The sequence below is a fragment of the Oryctolagus cuniculus genome, chromosome 2, assembly GCF_051225735.1.
Source record: "Oryctolagus cuniculus isolate XC-2025 breed Fujian yellow rabbit chromosome 2, ASM5122573v1, whole genome shotgun sequence".
Classification (NCBI taxonomy): Eukaryota; Metazoa; Chordata; class Mammalia; order Lagomorpha; family Leporidae; genus Oryctolagus; species Oryctolagus cuniculus.
This window is the reverse complement of record NC_142868.1, coordinates 100,589,168-100,610,117: the sequence shown is the minus strand read 5'-3', so window position 1 is coordinate 100,610,117 and position 20,950 is coordinate 100,589,168. Positions and strand designations below refer to the sequence as shown.

The 20,950-nt window shown below is 43.3% G+C and overlaps 2 pseudogenes across 1 annotated transcript in view; both read left to right on the top strand.

The window, feature by feature from the left end:
* LOC149127944 (uncharacterized) overlaps positions 1-18,098 on the top strand; it is an 81,592-nt pseudogene extending 63,494 nt beyond the window's left edge. The window contains exon 2 of the transcript XR_016230123.1: positions 17,145-18,098. The product of XR_016230123.1 is annotated as an uncharacterized LOC149127944 (transcript). The remainder of the gene's footprint in view (positions 1-17,144) is intronic.
* On the top strand, positions 1,940-5,968 carry LOC100341734 (heterogeneous nuclear ribonucleoprotein Q-like; annotated as a pseudogene).
* Positions 18,099-20,950: the final 2,852 nt, after the last annotated feature.

The window sequence follows — 20,950 nt, the reverse complement described above, 5'->3', positions numbered from 1 at the left end:
TCTCCTCCCTATTTGATCCTCTTAATATTTCTAATATCATACAGAATAACAGTGCTGAAACTAATAACAGTGTTTAAACTAATAATGTTTTGTTCCAGACCTGAGAGGAAGTGATTTCAGCATTTCCCCATTCAGTATGATTTTGACAAGATGCCAAAAGGTAGCCTTTATAATTTTGAGGTAAGCTTTTATACTAAATTTTTGATGGGCCATTAGCTTGAAGCGTTCTTGAATTTTGCCAAGTGCTTTTCCTCATTTATTTAGATGCTTATATTTCTTATACATTCTATTGGCATGGTTTATGGTGATTTTTATTTGTGAAGGTTGAATCACCTCTGCATCTCTTAGATAAATCACACTTGATCTGATAAACTATCTTTTAGATGTGTGGGATTTTGGTTGCTAGGCTTTGGTTAATAATATCTGCATCTATTTTCACCAAGGACATTGATTTGTAGCTTTGCTTTTATATTGTGTCCTGTTCTGTTTTGGTATCAGAGTGATCTGTAATAGGTTTGGCAGATTCACATCCTATTCATATTTTTGTATATGATTTAAAAGGTGTTTCAGTTAGTTCTTAAATTATTTGTAGAATTCAGTAGTATAGGGTATCTGGATATTAAATTATTAATATTAATGAATCTAAAGGGAGACAATCAATTTAATACAATAGTAAGGAAGAACATCAACAACACCCCGCTTTCTTCAATGGACATATCAGCTAGACAGAAAATCAATAAAGAAACAAGAGCTAATCAAAACTCTGGACCACATATACCTAGCTGATATCTACAGAACTTATTTTTTTAAAGATTTATTTTATCTGGGGTAAGTCCAATTGAGCATGTGCCTAACTGTACAGTTAGAAACGTGCCAGGGGATTCCAATTCAATCCCATCAAGGTGGCATGTACCAGTGCCATCTCACTAGTCAAAGTGACCAGTTTCAGTTCATAATTGATCATAATGAGAGAATTAAGTGTCAAAGGGATCACATAAACAAGACTAGTGTCTGCTAATATTAACTGATAGAATTAAAATGAGAGAATTATCCAACATGGGAAGTTGGATACACAGCAGACTCATAGAATTTTAGATGTTCTAAACAGCACTCTGGCCTCAGAATCAGCCCTTAAGGCATTCAGATCTGTCTAATAAGCCCACGAGAGTGTTTCAGGCATGGAAAGCCAAGACACTCTGGCAAAAAAATGGCCTAAATGGAAGATCTGTGTGAGTGAGATCCCAGAGGAAAGAATGGGCCATCAAAGGAGGCACCTTTCTCTGAAGGGAGGAGAGAACTTCCACTTTGGCTATGGCCTTTGGTAAATAAGATAACAGTTGGTGAACTCAAGAGGCATCCATAGCCTTGGCAGCTCATGACAAGAGCCTAGGGTGATTACTGACATCATAAATTAGAGTGTCAATTGAGGGAGAGAAAAAGAGAGGAGCCGACTCCACAGAGACTGGGGGACAGGGCCGAGAGAGCGAGAGAGGGAGTGAGTGAGCAAGCATGCGAGCAAGTCAGCTAGAATGGGCAAGGCTGCCACTCCTGCCTGAGGCACCGCGGATGGGAGTGGGGGTGGCAGGGAAGGAACACAGAGGGAAGAAGGAAGGCCAAGAGAAGGCGTCCAGAGGCAGCGACGGCGGCTGCTGCTGGTGGTGGTGGTGGTGGTGATAGGGGAGAAGGAGGAGCAGGTGGAGGGCAGGGGCTGAGGGAGTGAGTGAAAGAAGCGGACGCATGAGGGAGGGGAGGGAAGGGGGGGTCACGCGGGGGCACACGCTCACACAGGGAGCGCGCTCAGAGGCCAGAGGCGAGTGGAAATGGATCGGGTTTGCTGCCAGTGGTGTGAGCTTTGGCCACCATTTTACAACAGCTCCACTCACACTGGACACAGGGAGCAGTGAGCATGTGTTTCCCGCAACCCGATCCCCTGGGACAGGATTCCTCTGCCACAGCCCAATGGGGAGGGCTAGTTGCACATAGTGATTTAGATGAAAGAGCTATTGAAGCTTTGAAAGAATTCAATGAAGACGGTGCATTGGCAGTTTTTCAGCAGTTTAATGACAGTGATCTCTCTCATGTTCAGAACAAAAGTGCCTTTTTATGTGGAGTCATGAAGACTTACAGGCAGACAGAAAAACAGGGGACCAAAGTAGCGGACTCAAGTAAAGGACCAGATGAGGTAAAAATTAAAGCACTCTTGGGAAGAACAGGCTACACACTTGATGTGGCCACTGGACAGAGGAAGTATGGGGGACCGCCTCTAGATTCCGTTTATTCAGGTCAGCAGCCTTCGGTTGGCACTGAGATATTTGTGGGGAAGATCCCAAGAGATCTATTTGAGGATGAGCTTGTTCCTTTATTTGAGAAAGCTGGACCTATTTGGGATCTTCATCTTATGATGGATCCACTCACTGGTCTCAATAGAGGTTATGCGTTTGTCACTTTTTGTACAAAAGAAGCAGTTCAGGAGGCTGTTAAACTGTATAATAATCATGAAATTTGTTCTGGAAAACATATTGGTGTCTGCATCTCAGTTGCCAACAATAGGCTTTTTGTGGGCTCTATTTCTAAGAGTAAAACCAAGGAACAGATTCTTGAAGAATTTAGCAAAGTAACATAGGGTCTTACAGATGTCATTTTATACCACCAACCAGATGACAAGAAAAAAAAAAAAAAACCCAGAGTGTGGGGAGCAACCCGGACTAGACTAAGTTACTGGAATTAAGACTTATTCTATGCATCTGTTCTCCCACAATATGGCGCTGAGAAGGGAGAAACAGCTTCTATGCAGCTGCCTCCTGTTCGGACAATAAACTGTAGGACCTGCTCCTGATTGGAGGAGAGCAGCATACTCGGCGTGTGGGTAGCAGAGTTGGGATTGGTGGAAGAGGACTATAAAGGAGGAGAGAGACAACATGCACTGGGAACATCTGAGGGAACACCTGTGCAGCCCCTGAGAGAGCCGGCCGGCGGTGTGCCGCTCCCCCGCGGAAGTGGGGAATGTGGCAGGGGGAACCGCCCTTCCATGGAGGTGGAAGGGTCGGTAGCCAACCCGGGAAGAACCAGCAGCAAACCCAGGGAGGGCCGAGCAGACAAAAGAACAGCGCAGGGTCCTGTGTCGTTCCTCCACGAAGACGGGGAGCGACAAAATGGTGCCGTGACTCGGATAGGAAACCTAGGAGGGAAGAAATGGGAAGAAGTGGGAAAATACCGGAGAGAGACTAGCAAAGAGCCTAGGGAAAAGCCGGACGGAAAAGGTGCCAAAAGAAGCTATTGAAAGCCTAGGCATAGACTCGGATATGGACTACAGGGGGAAGCTGGGAGAAATCTCTAAGGTCGAAAGCGAAAGTGAAAGCTAGAACAAACAGACTTGGATACGGACTGTGGGGGAGAAGCCAGGAGAAATGAGAGGGGAATATTGTTGGAAGAAAAGTTAGGAAACATACCGGGTAGAGAAAAATGTTAGGGAAATTGAAGCCGCGGGGGCAGGCTGAGGTGGAGACGGAAGCCAGGTTGGAATTCTTCAAGGCAGCCCAGGGAGCAAAAGGCGAAAAGCTAAAACCAGAGGCAGAGATGTAAGCCAGGTTGGAATCCGTCAGATTAGCCCGGGGAGCAAAAGACAGGAAGCCAAACCGGGAGTGGAGACGTAAGCTATAGGTTGCATTTCGTCAGGTTAGCCCAGGGAACTTAGACTGAAAACTAAACCAACCGGTGGCGGAAACGTGAGCTAGGCTGTGTGACTCACGGAAGCCGCTGCGCGCAGAGAGAGCACACGGGGCACCAGCGGGGGGAGGGCGCATGGGGCGCTAATAGATAGGGAACGCGGGGCTAGCGTGAAGGCCGTGGTGCGGGCGCGAAGGGGCGCGGAGACCATGGAGAGCACGCGAAGCTGGGAAGCGGCTCAGAGCCGGGAAGCCGCGGGGTGAGGCACCGAGAAGCAGCCTCAGGGCGGGCGCTGGGAAGCCGCGGGGATATGAGAAACAGAAATTTAGAAGTAAAATGAGAGAAATAGGAATGCTGGCAGATAGAAGTAAAATGGGAGAGATAGGAATGCCCGGAGATAGAGAAATAGAGAAAAATAAGGCCTCCCCTCAACATGGCAATGAGAGAGCTTGCATTCGGTCTGCCTGATTAGGGAGGTGGTGAGCACCTGCGGGCGGCTAGCAGCTTATGCGCCGCAGGTCACCGAAGACAGGCACAAATTAACATCAATAAGTCTCCCCACAATACCACAATGAGAAGGCTTGGATTCGGTCTGCCTGATTAGTAAGGCGATAAGCACCAGCAGGCAGCTCGACCAGAGTATGAGCTGCAGGTCACTGAAGATAGGCACGAATCAACACCAATAAGTCTCCCCACAATACGGCAATGAGAGGGCTTGGATTCGGTTTGCCTGATTGGTAGGGCTTGTAAGCACCTGCAGGCAGTTCTAGCAGAGCAGAGCATGCGCTGCAGGGCACCGAACACAGGCACGCATCAGCGCCTAAAAACCTCCTCACAACATGGCGAAGAGAGGACTCGGATTCGGTTTGCCTGATTGATGGGGCTTGTAAGCACCTGTGGGCAACTCCAGCAAGCAGAGCAGAGTGTGTGCCGCGGGGCACCGAAGACAGGCGCGTATCAATGCCAAAAAATAAAAAGAAAGGGGGATCTGTGGGGAGCAACCCGGACTAGACTAAGTTACTTGAATTAAGACTTATTCTATGCATCTGTTCTCCCACAATATGGCGCTGAGAAGGGAGAAACAGCTTCTATACAGCTGCCTCCAGTTCAACCAATAAACTGTAGGACCTGCTCCTGATTGGAGGAGAGCAGCGTACTCAGCGTGTGGGTAGCAGAGTTGGGATTGGTGGAAGAGGACTATAAAGGAGGAGAGAGACAACATGCACCGGGAACATCTGAGGGAACACCTGTGCAGCCCCCGAGAGAGCCGGCCGGCGGTGTGCCGTTCCCCCGCGGAAGTGGGGAATGTGGCAGGGGGAACCGCCCTTCCACGGAGGTAGAAGGGTCAGTAGCCAACCCGGGAAGAACCAGCAGCAAACCCGGGGAGGGCCAAGCAGACAAAAAACAGCGCAGGGTCCTGTGTCGTTCCTCCATGAAGACAGGGAGCGACACCAGAGGCTTTTGCTTTCTTGAATATGAAGATCACAAAACAGCTGCCCAGGCAAGGCATAGGCTAATGAGTGGTAAAGTCAAGGTCTGGGGAAATGTTGGAACTGTTGAATGGGTTGATCCTATAGAAGATCCTGATCCTGAGGTTATGGCAAAGGTGAAGGTACTTTTTGTACGTAACCTTGCCAATACTGTAACAGAAGAGATTTTAGAAAAGGCATTTAGTCAGTTTGGAAAACTGGAAAGAGTAAAGAAACTGAAAGATTATGCATTCATTCATTTTGATGAACGAGATGGTGCTGTTAAGGCTATGGAAGAAATGAATGGCAAAGACTTGGAGGGAGAAAACATTGAAATTGTTTTTGCTAAGCCACCAGATATGAAAAGGAAAGAAAGAAAAGCTCAGAGGCAAGCAGCAAAGAATCAGATGTATGATGATTACTGCTATTATGGTCCAACTCATATGCCCCCTCCAACAAGAGGTCGAGGGTGTTGAGGTAGAGGTGGTTATGGATATCTTCCAGATTATTATGGATATGAAGATTATTATGATTATTATGACTATGATTACCATAACTATCGTGGTAGATATGAAGATCCATACTATGGTTATGAAGATTTTCAAGTTGGAGCTAGAGGAAGGGGTGGTAGATGAGCAAGGGGTGCTGCTCCATCCAGAGGTCATGGGGCTGCTTCTCCCCGTGGTAGAGCCGGTTATTCACAGAGAGGAGGTCCTGGATCAGCAAGAGGTGTTCGTGGTGTGAGAGGAGGTGCCCAAGAACAAAGAGGCCACGGGCAGGGAAAAGGGGTCAAGGCCAGTCCTGACCTGTTACAATGAAGACTGACTTGCTATGTGGGAGTACACCAGAAGCTTTCAGTGGAGTAATGGTAAGGAAATCAAGCAACCTTAAATATCTCGGCTGTATAGGAGCATATCCTATTGCAGAAGACCTCCCTATGAAGATCATGGAATCAAATACGGGACATTGAACTAATACTTGGACTTTGATATGAATTTCTTTAACAATTTTCTTTGCAGTGCAAGTTATTAAACTAAAGCTACTCTATTTTCTAAATGTGTTCCAACAGAAATCCTTCATAACTTCTAGCATGGTATCTTAATAAAGAATAAAGTTCTCTTTAAAAAATCTGCTCTAAGTAGATTTTCCCCTGTTTTTTTAAAATTAAGGATCCCAGCAGTGGTATTCTGAAATATTATCTTGAATTTGTGCATTTAAATTTTATTGCAGTGGTATAGATGAATTCCACTGTGGGTATCCTTAAATTTTATTTCTGCTCGCAAAGGTTAATCATGATTGTCTATATCTTTTTATAGTAATAATGGCTTTTTTTTTACAGGCAGAGTGGACAGTGAGAGAGAGAGACAGAGAGAAAGGTCTTCCTTTTGCCGTTGGTTCACACTCCAATGGCCACCACAGCTGGTGTGCTGTGGCCGGTGCACCGCGATGATCCCACAGCAGAAGCCAGGTGCCTCTCCTGGTCTCCCGTGGGGTGCAGGGCCCAAGGACTTGGGCCATCCTCCACTGCACTCCCCGGCCACAGCAGAGAGCTGGCCTGGAAGAGGGGCAACCGGGACAGAATCCGGTGCCCCAACCGGGACTAGAACCCGGTGTGCCGGTGCTGCAAGGTGGAGGATTATCCTATTGAGCCATGGCGCCGGCTATATTCACTTTTGAATTGTGTTCAGATATGCAGTTTCAGGTGTAATCATCAGAGCTGGTTAGTTAGGCATTCCAGATAGTGGTTCTTTTTAGAACCTTTTTTAGAGGGTTGGTTAACTACCTCTGTAGCAGAGGATTGAACTATACCCTAGCTGTACTGTACATAGAAAAATCTTTGTAGATAAAAGCAAGGCTTGTTAAATATGATACAAGGGTAAGATTTTAGTATACCAAATGTAACATTGTTAGTTGCCTTTAGTTTCAGAGGCTTGTAAGACTTCTTCATGACCATCATAACAGGCCTTGCTTTTGTCATATTTTGTGGCTGAAAAAGCAGCCTTGCTTCTTCAGATATTGTAGTTATTTGGATGTATAATAGTTTAGCAAGATGTTACTTTTGTAAGACATCAGATGTTCAAAAAAAGTGCATTCGAACTTGTACTAAATACTGCAGTGTCTCTTTATAAAAAGTCAGACTAAAACTGACAATTGTACAGCAAAGCCTGACATTTGGATATTTTGAAGTTTTTTCATAAATCATAGAAATTAGTATATGGCTGTAGTTTAGCTTTTTAGGTAAAAAGTATGTTTCATTAGTGCATTTCTTACTGCTGATCACTATAAAAATGTGAATCAGCTTTCCATTTCTTATGCAGGTCATGATAACTTGTAGAGTATAATCATTTGTGCTGTTTTTAATTTTCTAAAGCACCTTGATGACAGTGAGTGTTCAGTGGTGAAGCATCCTCTATTGAATCACCCTCAAAAAATTTTTTGCCAAGTCCTAAGTTGAGGACTTGGTGTAAATAAATCCCTTCTCCCCTTCCCCAAAGGGATACTGTAGTTATATCACATAAACCCAATGGGCACCATGATGAAGATCAGAGCTTATACTTAATTGAGGTTTTATACACACCAGTTCCCCAGTAAATGCAAATTTAACAAGAAAATTAGACATGTCATATGTTCAAAATGCTCATGGCAAACAATCATTTTGCATTCCTGCAAATAAAATTGTTTTATACTGTAAGCTGGAGGTGAGTGTAACTTATTTTTGTAATAAAGTTTTTATTTTATGTGTCTTTAATGTAAATGTGTGTTAGTGTAGAAATCTTCTTGTTTAAAAACTTAGAATTGCACACATTTCAGTATGTTTATTTGTAATTACATAATTTTAGAATAGTGGTTGCCAATAGCCTGTATGTTTTACATTAATTAGTTTTTTGTTATCTTAATAAACCATTTTAGTATGTTGTATGTCAGTTACTGGGATAGCTGGGACATAGAGTGTAATTTAAAAATTTGTAAATAAGTATTCATTGGAATATATGTAAATGTGCCTTGCCGGTTGTTGAAACTTACCTACAAAATGAGTATGGGGTGACAAAATTAGTTCTTGGTGCTTAATGAAACTTTCTGCCACTGATTTTATATATTATTACCCCGTGCTTTTTAAAAGTACATCTCTCTCAAATCTTAGTGTGAGATTGAGGGCTACACAAAACATTTACATTTCATTCTACCATAATGAATATGCTAGGTTGTGGAAAGTGGGTAAACTAAATGTAGCCTTCAGTAAAATTGAATCTCAGTGTAATCCTTGGTACTGGTATTTTCCAGTTCCAAGGAGTTAAATGATCCCATCCAAGAGGTCATTGCCATGCCTGTGGGCAATTTACTGTCGTACCATTTTTAAGGGACACTGTCAAGGTGTTTAAGTTAATTCTCAGATTTATTTGTTGGGATTTTAGAACAGGATTGTTTGACTTAAACTAAAAACTGCATTTTCAAAGTTGAAAGATGAACACTTTTGTGAGTTCACAAATGTGTTCTTAAGAAAACATTAAAATATGAAGCTGTGGACTTCCAAGACTATTTGGCATTCTCAGTTTGGGGACTTGGGAAAGAAAACTGATGTAAAGAAATTGTGAAGAATTGATGGTTATACGTAAAGAAGGGTAATGTAAACATTGATGATGAAATATGTATACACTCAAGTGAAATTACTTGACAGTGTTCATTTGAATAACTTTGAATTCAAGCCATTATAATTACTTTTCTTTTCTTTTTTTTATTTCTTTTTTTTTTTTTTTTTTTGACAGGCAGAGTGGACAGTGAGAGAGACAGAGAGAAAGGTCTTCCTTTGCCGTTGGTTCACCCTCCAATGGCCGCCGCAGTCGGCGCGCTGCGGCCAGCGCACCGCGCTGATCCGATGGCAGGAGCCAGGAGCCAGGTGCTTTTCCTGGTCTCCCATGGGGTGCAGGGCCCAAGCACCTGGGCCATCCTCCACTGCACTCCCTGGCCACAGCAGAGGGCTGGCCTGGAAGAGGGGCAACCGGGACAGAATCCGGCGCCCCGACCGGGACTAGAACCCGGTGTGCTGGCGCCGCTAGGCGGAGGATTAGCCTAGTGAGCTGCGGCGCCGGCTATAATTACTTTTAAAATTAAATATCATTTGCACTGTTCTGATAATGGGTGCAGTTTTTGAGCAATATAATTAGAGCTAAATATGCATGTAGTGATTGGTGATGTGAACAATTAAGTTCTGACAAGAAATACAGGTATTTTCAACCTTAAATTTCTGTAGTAAAATGAGTATCAAACTGTGAACAGACATCAAGGAAAACAGGCAATGCATATAAACATACTTTTGAATGTTGCATGGCCTATAAAGCAATAATGCAATTTATATGGAATGTCATGGGATATAAGAAATGGAAATGCAAAAATAATCCTTTAGTAAAAATGTCAACATGTTAAAGGGGGGATATTAATTAATGTAGGTTATTGCTATTTGCGATTTGTTTATGGGTTCTTGGCTTTGACAGCTTCAAAAAATGGACACATGGCAAGTTAAAGAAATTTTGTACATATTGTCAAGGAAAGGGTCCTAAATCCAACAGTCAGGTCCCTTTCTTGGGATCCACAATGTTTCCTTAAAACATTCTGATTGTTAAAAAGAAAACTTGAGTTACCTAACCCAAACATACACAAGATTTTGTTTCTGCAGACTACTTGCAATCAAAAGTGTTCATAAATTTAGTTTTATCAGTTTTCAGAAAGTTACTTTGTGAGAAAACTGTGTTGTCTCTATTCTCCCAAGCATGCTTTTTGTGGAAGATTTTCAGCCTTTGCAACTTAATCAGATGTTTAAAAAGAAGGGAGAATTCACAAACAAGAGCTGTTGCACTCTCATGGTAACATGTGTAACATGACAAACTTTTCTACTGATAACAAATCTTAACAAAAAACATAAAACATCTTCCTCATAAAATAGGAACAACATAGAAATGGATTGATGGGGTAATCTGGGGCATTCCGTTGTATAAGATATTTGAAAAGAATTAGGTTGAACTTCAAGCTAGATGAGCAAAATTGACAAATTCACTAGAAGTTTTTTCACATAGCCAAAAGTTAATCAAAAATGTGGCAAAAGATCACCATGACATGTAGCCTTTATTTTAAGGGGAGAAACAGAAAAGTAGAACGGCTTCATGCATTTAGGAGAGGGAGCTAATCCTCCAATAAACAATTGTTCCAGTCTCTAGAACTTTGAACAGTACCTACCATGACAGTTTTTTGTGCATACCATAAAATTTTTACCTGACCATAGGAACTCAGTGGTGGGTATGAAGTTAATGAATAAGTAGCAATACATAAAAGAAACAGACTGGGATGGTGTTTAAGGTGTAGTTATTACTTAGTAACCATACCACTCAATAGGGCATGCCACTAAACATGCTAGTTATAACCAATTCTTGCATTTTTTACCTGGGCAAATTAGTAGACTGACTTTAGAGTCTGTCACTTTTTTAAAAAAGTACTTGAGACTTAAATTCTGTTAGCACCACAGTCTGCCTTCAGTAATATTAAAATATCTTTGAGGACCAGAAGCATTCAGTTGGAAAAACAATCTTTTTGTAAATGCAAATCAGTATTACTAATACTCTGGGTCAAAGATTAGATTTTTAATGATATTAACAGTAGTCTGGTAAACATTTAAAGTCTGACATTGAGAAACAAAAGCTTGTTACCTGACTAGTATTTTTGTTTAAAAATATTAGTTCCGTTAGCTTATTTAAATTGTCTGACATTTATTTATCCATAGAATTTATATTTATTTCATTCCTTTCATCTCACTGAAAACTGTCTGCAGGCTCTTTGATTTGGATTAGATGTGTGAAGTACTGTCTTTTGCCAAAAACCTCAAATTAACTGTTCTTTTAAACGTAGTGGATTTGTGCTTGTTTGGAGATCAGTTCAAAACTATCTGTACTATCTGTACAGCCTCTGATGTTAAGATTTTATGGATAGCATAAGGAAGCTAGCTCTGACTATTTTCCTAAGAATAAATACCTATTTTTGTAGCATGTCTTAGGATCTCCAGGAGTCCAAGAATTATTGTGAGTGTCCTCCATTTCATTTTTCACTTAATAGCTTTTAAATAGACATTTGGGAGTCATTAGAGATCTGTCTTGCTTTTGGATTATCTTATACATTTAAAGAATCTAGTCATTGGTTAAAAAAAAATCCCCAAGATATCCTCAATTGCAAACACATGAATGGGAGGTGTATAGAATAAATATTGGGCTGGTCTTCACTTAATTTTAATTGTTGATGGAAATATCCTGTGGTCATGTACATGTCTTTGGATTTGAAGTTAATGGTAATTTAATTCTGGTTTTCTGGGAACATGGCCCACTGTGCAGTGTTCTTTTCTACCACTGGCAAATAAAATTTCTCTGAAGATTTGGAAAGAAACAAAAAAAGAGTGTCAATTGTTAAATAAACAACAGCAGTCACCATGCACTTACTCCCCATGTAGGATCTCTGTCCTTCATGTGTTGTACTATGTGAAATAATGATATAACTAGTACTCAAGCACTACTTTGTACTTTGTGTTTCTGTGTGGGTGCAAACTGTAGAAATCTTTACTTAGTATACTAAACTCATCTTTTGTATATAAAGATAATTGAAAATGAATCTTGATGAAGAATGGGATGGGAGAGGGAGTGGGAGATGGGATGGTTACAGGAGGGAGGGTGGTTATGGGAGAAAAACCACTATAATCCAAAAGTTGTACTTTGGAAATTTATATTCATTAAATAAAAGTTAAAAAATTTATTTAATAGCATGTGACCAGTGCAGAAGCAAATACAGCTATAATTAGACTTTAGAGGTTGACTTTTATGTTTTTGTAAGTGCAATGAATTTTAGTAACTAAAACTGTGAGAACAAACAGTAAATAAGATTTTTTTCTGGTCATGCTCACCAAAACATATAGTTAATTTTCTAATGATGCAGATAAATGCATGCTTTCTTGATAGTTTTATCTCATTTTAAAGTATCTCTTTCATGAAATCTAAGATATTTTATCAACAATACATTATTGTCTTGATGGCTTATTTTAGTCTACTTATTTTAGTAGTAATGTCTGCTCTTATATTACTGATTGCATAAAATCATTTAAAATGTTGTTATGGAACATCATTTGAAAAAAGAGTTTGATACAATGTCAAAAAATTTTATTTTATTTGAAAGACAGAGAGAGGTAGAGATATATAGAGAGAGGTCTTCCATCTCCTAGTTCACTCCTCAGCTTGCCACAACAGCTGGATTTATGCCTATCTGAAGCCAGGTCCCAGGAACTTCTGGCTCCCCCACGTGGTTGTAGCGGCCCAAGGACTTGGGCCACCTTCCACTGCTTTCCCAGGCCATAACAGAGAGCTGGATCAAAAGAGGAGCAGCAATGGTAGGACCAGCTCCCATATGGGATGCCAATGCTTCAGGCCAGGGCTTTTACATGCTGCACCACAGCACCAGCCCCAACAGAACTTTTTACTCCACAGCAGCAAAATACATATTCTTCTCATCAGTACATGAAACTTTATCTAGGATAGACCTGTATGCTAGGCCATAAAGCAAGCCTCAGCAAATTAAAAAAAAAAAAATGAAATCATACCATGTACCTTCTGTGACCAGAATGGAATGAAGCTGAAAAACCCCAACTCAAGAATCTCCAGATCATATGGAAACACATGAAGACTGAGCAACATGCTCCTGAATGAACAGTGCATCATAGAAGAAATCAACAGGGAAATAAAAAATTTCTATAAATGAATGAAGATGATAATTATCCTATCAAAACTTATGGGATACAGCAAAAGAAGTATTATGATAGAAGTTTATAGAAATTGTTGTCTACATGAAAAAAATTGGAAAGGTACCAAATAAATGCTCTATCCATGTATATAAAGAACCTAGTACAAAGAAATAATTGAAATTAGAGAAGAAAAATTGAAACAAAAATTCCAAAAGATCAGTAAAATGAACAGCTAATTTTTTGGGAAAACAAACAGAATCGACATACCATTGGCTAACGTAGCAAAAAAAGAGGGAGAAGGCCCATATCAATAAAATCAGAGGTGTAAAAGGAATAGTAACAACAGATATTGTGGAAATAAAAATAATCATCAGAAATTACTACATAGAGATGTATGACAGCAAATCAGGAAACCTGGGAGAAATGGAAAGAGTCCTGAACACATACAAGCTACCAAAATTGAGTCAAGAAGACAGAGAAAACCTAAACAAAGCAACATCCTAGACAAGGATTGAATCAGTGATAAAGACCCTCCCAAAAATGTAAAGCCCTGGACCACAGATTCTCACTGTGGAATTCTTTCAGCTATTTAAAGAAAAGCTAATTCCAGTTCTTCAAACAAGTGAAAGGGCAGGAATCATCCCAAACTCCTTCTATGAAGCCTATATTACCTTAATTCCTAAGGCAGAAAAAAATACACTAGAGAAAGAGAATTATAGATCAATATTCCAGATGGACATAGATGCAAAAATCCCCATCCAAATATTAGCCAATCTAATCCAAAACACATCAGAAAGATCACTCACCTAGACAAATTGGGATTTATCCCTGGTATGGAAGGATGAATCAACATTCTCAAGTAAAGAAATGTGATATATCACTTTAACAAACTGATGAACAAAGTAAACAAAGATGATCTTAATAGATGCAGAGGAAGCATTTTATAAAATACATTTTATGAAGAAAGCCTTATGAAAATTGCGTACAGAAAGAACATGCCTATATAAGAATGTTGTTCATATTTTGATTGTGATCACATTGAATATCTAGAATTATTTTGGTTGTATAGAATTTTGATAATATTGAATCTTCTAATCTTGAAAGATTTTCCCATTTTATATATTCTTTCTCTTGGTTTAGCATTTTGTAATTTTCTTCTTAGAGATTTTTGGCATCCTTAGTTAAATTCAATCCAAGAATTTATTTTTTGTGTCTATCATGCATGAGATTAATCTTATGAGTAGTTTCTCATCCATGTATTGTGTTTATATTTTTAAGAAATGTTATCTTACTGACCACAAACATTATTTTTTAAGATTTATTTATTTTGCTTGAAAGTCACAGTTGCAGAGAGAGGAGAGGCAGGGAGAGAGAGAGAGAGAGGTCTTCCATCCACTGGTTCACTCCCCAGATGGCCTCAATGGCCAGAGTTGCCTTGATCCAAAGGAAGGAGCCAGGAGCTTCTTCCAGGTCTCCCACATGGGTGCAGGGTCCCAAGGACTTGGGCCATCTTCTACTGCTTTTTCAGGCCATAGCAGAGAGCTGGATCAGAAATGGAACAGCAGTGTCTCAACTGGTGCCAATATGGGATGCCGGCACTGCAGAAAGTGGCTTTACCTGCTTTGCCACAGCACTGGCCCTGGTATTGTGGTTGAATGCAAAGGTTATTGAATTTTGTGTGTTGATTTTATATCCTGCCACTCTACCAAACTCTCAGTGCAGTCTTTTGGATCCTCTATATATAGAACCATGTCATCAAATAGGGGTAGTTTGGATTCCTCTTTTCTAATTTGTATCAATTTGGTTTCTTTTTATTGCCTAGTGGCTGTGGCTAAAAGTAGCAGGACTATGTTAAATAGCAATGGTGAGAGAAGGGATCCACTGTATGGAGGAGAAAAAAGAAACATTATTCTCTTAAAATCAGCTAATTTGGCCCCTTCTAAACAAGAACTAAAAGGTCAAGAACATGCAAGTCTTCTGGATTTAAATCATTTAAATTTAAATTTAGATCACTTAGATGATCATACAAAGACCCAAGGAATCGTATTGTTTGGAAATATCATGAACATTAGCTATCACTTCGATGGAGCAAAACCAGAACATTTTCCTGAATCCATATGGTTGTGGTTCAGTATGTTTTTTTGAATGACCCAGTTATCTTATTATTAAGGGTCAAACTGATAGTTTTGAGACACAAACACAAAAGCTCTTGTAATTAAAAGTGTGACAGTGAGAGAACACTCAATTATCAAGAAGGATTGGATAGGATAAGGTTGTATTTTTGAAAGTTTAACATTGATATGAAGAAACCAGAGTACTGATCTTTTTGAGGGTGGCCAATCCATTTGGTGTAAACATGAAGAACTTCTAAAGTAAAACTTCTTGTGCCTTTCGTTAAGTGCATAAATTGGAAATAAGTCTGGGAAAGCTCTCCAGAAATACATAGGAGTCCCCCATCAGGAGGATGAGTGCCCTGCCAATAGTGTAAAAAAAATTCTGCCCTCATTAAGAAATTTTCTGATACTATATGTAACTTTATTATTTTTAGTAGAATTAGTGTAAAACAGTGGCATGACTTTGTAGTACTAAGTAATTTTGGGGTTTGACATTTGTAAAATTCAGGCTTTTCATGTATGATGTATCATAATAGAGCTAATTTATCCACTTGCTGATCTTTGCATGATCAAAATACCAGCTTTTTGCTTCTTTGAAATTAGAAGATTTTTTTAAATGTAACTGTTGATATTGGCATTTGTGTATGAAAAGACTCCTTAATAGATCTTATTTCTAAAAATTCAAATACAACTACAATAAATTCTAGTTAGTCAAGTGTTACTGCATAAATATTCTGTAATATGTGTATAAAAGTGATGCTTTTGACTTCATATGAAACACTCCATTTGACTTATTCATTGATGACTACTTAAATTAATAAACATTACATTAAATTTTCATAAAGGGTTGGAAAGAATTCTGAGACACTTTGAATGATCTTCTTGGGCTGGGTTACATGGTTCCTGGTAGTTGCCTAGGTTTCAGACCAGTTTTAGAAACTAATGAATTCAGAAACTTGGTAAACAGAACTATTCATTTTAAAACTAGCTGGGAAGATTGCAACTTACAAGTTATGCAGAATTTATTCATTCTGTTCCTTCTAAGAATGACAGGGTCAGAACACGGGATTATGAAATTCTCTCAAACTGTAGATTAATTTATTATGGTTAAGTATGAGTCTCCACCAAATACTAAAATAACTGTTGGCTTAAGATCCCAGTGTTTTTCTCCTATATTTGACAGTTGTGCATATTCAGATGAGGGCTATAAAACCAACTGAACTAACTAAATTTTAGAACTGAGGGATAATTTGTGTAGCTGATTCTAACAGAACATTGTTGGTATAAGCTTTATAAGCAAAGGTCACATACATCATGATTCCATGTGCATATCTAGGTGGGAAGCGATTGGCAGTACTTTATCTTTGGTCTTCAAATACCACGAAACTTTATTAATTTGTGATTTGTAATTTTTCAGCTAGAGCTGTATACATTCATTCTGAAAGTTGGTAGTACAAATGAGATGATAGATGGTGTGTTAGGATATACCTGTGCAGCAGTTGCTGTTCACATAACATTCAGCTCTGCACATGGAGTCATTCTGCGTGCTTCCGGATTACCAATATAGTCTTGATTGTTTAAATGTTTAAGTTTCATGTGCATATATTATTTATTGATTTACAAATAAATGACTTACTAAATGTTAAAAAAATTTTCATAAAGGGTGAAGCTCTTTGGGAAACATTTGAGTGAACTTATAAGAGTACTAGATACTCAACCAATTTTCTAGTTAACCATTATTATACATTGCATGCTCACTATCCAGACATTCAGGTAAGTGCCAGCTATATGGTGATTAATAATTATTATTATTAATAATAGCACAAAACTACATTAAATGTACTGGTGGCAGTTATATGACAATTGAATGTAAGACATTTATATAGGCAATAACAATAAGAAAATAATTATTATTCAGCTTTTGTATATTTTAAGAGAGGGTATGGAATGTAATTCAAGCATCATTTCCAAGTAGTTCTACATTGAATTAGATTTTTGTTGCATTTCTATTGTTTTTATTTATCATGCTTAGATTAAAGGTGCACTGAATTAGCAGAATTCTGAGTCAGGTAATCATTCATACATTTCTTGACTTTTATATTCTCATGGATATTTCATTTCTCCATGTAGCGTTTGAAGTAATTAAAAACACATGAAAAATCTTACGGACATTTCATTTTAAAGATGTTTATGTTGAGCGGCCCATGAGAGCGGGAGGAGGTGGTGGTGGTGCGAAGATGCTGTTCTTTGGCACAAATTGCAATCAATTAGGGATCGTTTCTCAGAATTGAGTTAGAAGTGGAAGTTCAGAAAAGCGTGGCCACCATTGCTGCTTTGAGCACCTCAGAAGGGCAGAATGGATTTATCAGGAGTGAAAAAGAAGAGCTTGCTAGGAGTCAAAGAAAATAATAAAAAGACCGCTCTGATGAGAAGTCTAAGGACTGCTCTAAAGATAAAAGGGCCACCAAGGAGTCCAGTGAGAAGGACCCCGGCCAGGACCAGGCGCGAAAGCGGCACAGCGCTTCCAGCGGTAGCAGCAGCACCAGGTCTCCTTCCAGCTGCAGCTCCAGCTTGGGCTCCAGCACCAGCAAGGGCTCCAGCTCCTCCTCGGCTTTAAGCCACTCCTCATCTCCAGCTCCAGCCGTTCCTCTGGCTCCTGGAGCGCCTCCTGATGCAGGCACAACAGAAGGCACTTGGGCTCCAAATCCAAACCACCTTAAAGAGATGGAAAGCAAAGGAAAAGATGGAATGCATCCCCTAAACCCACCAAAGTGCACATTGGGAGGCTCACCAGGAACATGACCAAGGACCACATCATGGAGATATTTTCCACCTACGGGAAGATTAAAATGATTGACATGCCTGTCATATATGTGATAACAAAGCAGTGGATGTAGAGAGTGTTCAAGTGACACAAAAGCAGTTGTGGATGGCCCATATTCTTGAGCCCCTGCACACACGAGAGACCTGGAAGAAGCTCCTGGCTGCTGGCTTCGGATCAGTGCAGCTCCAATCCGTTATAGCCAATTGGGGAATGGATCAGTGGATGGAAGACCTCGCTCTCCCTCTCTGCCTCCCCTCTCCTTGTATCGCTTCTGATTTTCAAATAAATAAGTCTTTTAAAAAAGATGTCACAATGATGTAGCTCCAATAGAACACTGTATTGTTTTCCTTTCAGATCATTTTAGTCATTCCATCAGCAAAACTAATAGCTACTCTGAAAATTCTAGAATCTGAGGAGAAAAGGAGACATCTAAGTGGGATTACATAGGGGAGTCATTACTTGTTAATATATTATCAAAATAACATTTTTAAATGAAAAAAATATCCTTTGTCATTAGACTTTGTGATGCTTCAGATTAATCCCTGCTAAGGATACTTTGGGAAATAGATGTTGACAGTGTAAGTGAAGAGAACTTTGTTCCCACTGTTGTAAGTGTGCCTGGCAGAACCACAATGTCTGTCACCTAGCAAGAGGGCAGGATAAAAGACCATCATCATGGTATAGCAGGTTAAACCACCATCCATAATGCCAACATCATGAGTGCCAGTGTGACTTCTAGCTGTCCCGGCAGCATTTCCTTAAAGGGCCAGGTGTCCGTGCCCCGGCTGAGGCTGAGCAGAGCCAGCTGCGGGGCTGTGGTCATGGGGGGGCCACCATCCAGAGGGTCCTGAGCCAGGGAGAGAGAGGCCAGCTGCTGGGCCCTGGCCACATCGGCTCCAGCCCCACGCCCGCCTGAGTGCCAAGGAAGCCAATCCCCGCACAACACCACGGGCGCTGCCCTCCCCAGAGAAGCCCTCAGCCGGAGGCGGGGTGGGGAGGAACCCCCTGCCCCAGCTCGCTGCCCACCTGCCCCCGCCCCGCCCCTCCCCCATCCTGTCTGGCCGCGGTCACCCCCCCACCTCCCTGCGGGCTCTGGGTCTGGGTAGGGCCCTGGTTGGGAGGGAGCTGCGGTCCCGGGACAGCCCCCTCCCCCCACTAAGTGCCCCCCACGGCCTCTCCACCCCCACCCCCACCCCCAGAAGTTTCTCTCTAGCCTTGCTGTCCGCGTTTCCGCAGCTTCTGGGGTCTGTGGCTGGGAATTGTTGGCCATGATCTGACATTTTAAAGAGTTTATTTATTTATTTATTTGACAGGCAGAGTGGACAGTAAGAGAGAGAGACAGAGAGAAAGGTCTTCCTTTGCCGTTGGTTCACCCTCCAATGGCCGCCGCAGCCAGCGCAATGCGGCCAGCGCACTGTGCTGACATGATCTGACTTTTTAAAGAGTGATTGATTTGAAAGTGGGAATTGAGAGAAAGAGAGAGAGAAACAGAGAGACAGAGACAGAGAGAGAGGTCTTCCACCCGCTGGGTCACTCCCCAGATGGCCGCGCAGATCAGGAGCCAGGAGCTCCATCCGGTCTCCCACGCAGGTATAGGGGCCCAAGGACCCGGGCCATCCTACACTGCTCTCCCAGGCCACAGCAGAGCTGGATCGGAAATGGAGCGGCCGGGACTCGAACCCGCACCCACGTGGAATGCGGCTCTGCAGGCTCCCAGAGCCATTGCCTCTTTAATCAAACCTCCTCCGCTCGCCCTGCACTCTGCTCTGGGCCCGCGTTCGGTCCGGGTGCTGTTCGAACCCCGGGCCCTGAGTGCAGCCCAGAGGCTCCGCCCGGGTTCGTGGATTCCGCCCCTCGAGGGCTTCAGGCCGCGGAGTTGGGGGGCAGCCCGCCTCCCCCGCCAGGAAACGCTCGCGGTCTCCCCGGCCAATGTGCAGCGCAGCGCGGGCGAGGCCCTGGGCTGGCGTCCTAGCTCTGCCCAGCCCTGCCGCTGGGCCGCGGCCTCCACGGGAGGAAAATGTGCCGAGGGGGAGGTGGGCCGCTGCCTCCGCCTTTCTCCCCTTCCTCTCCCACCCACCGCGTCCGCTTCTCGCCCCGGCCCTGCCTCCCCCAGCCCGCAAAGCCCTGGGGTCATCATGCGCAGCGACCAGGAGGCTCGAAGGCAAATGACGGCTGGGGGCCGGGCCTCCTCAATGGGTCCCGCAAGCGCTGCGTCCCGCTGTCGCAGGCACCAGCCCCACGCCCGCAGCTTTACTTCGCGGGGCCGGGTACCGGGCCAGGTGCGGGGCTAGGTGCTGGCCGGGCGGCTCCTCCCTCTCCGGCCTCCGCTGCCTGCTGGGCCCCCGGGCGGGCTCTGGAGCCCCGGGCCCGAGAGGGAGGAGGTGCCCGTCCTGGGGGAGACGCGTCGCGGGGTGGGCATTGGAGCAGGGGGCGCCTCTGGCCCCCAGCTCCCCCCAAGCCCCGTGGTCGCCCCAGAGCCCCCCGGGGTCCCCCGAGGTCCTGCCCTGCAGGCCGAGCGCACCCTTGGCGCCTCATGCGTGCACAGCCATCCCAGCGCCCGCAGCCCGGGGCCCTGGACCCTCCTCCCTGCACGGAGGGCGCCCCCTCCCCCGGCCGCGGCCCCAGCCCTCGGGCTCCAGGAAGGGGCCTTGGGAGGTGGTGGGAGGGGTCCCGCTGCTCCGTGGGCCCTGCGCGCCAGGCCAGGCACAGGAGCTGAGGAGCGGGCGGTGGGGCTGGGAGCAGCTGCTCCTCCCAGGGACGGGGGCAGGGGGCTGCTCCCAATCAGAGCTGCGGCTGCCCCTGCAGCAGGGTGCCATGGGTGGCCACTCGCCTGAGCTCCCATCGCAGCTGCCCTCTCCATCTCTCTTCCTCTCCCCCTCCAGTTCCAATGGTCCCAGGCCATGGGGGTCGAGTGCTCCAAGCCCACGGCGGGGCGGGGGTAGGGTCGGCGGCTCCCCGCCCCAGCATGTAGGCGCCCAGGCGCCCAGGTGCCCAGCAAGGCCGGCGAGGATGTGGTGAAGTGGCAGCTGGGCTAGGACATGACAGCAAGATGTGGTGGATGGTGAGTGGGCACCGGGCCCACGTGGGCCAGCGTCGTGGCCCCGGAGCTGTG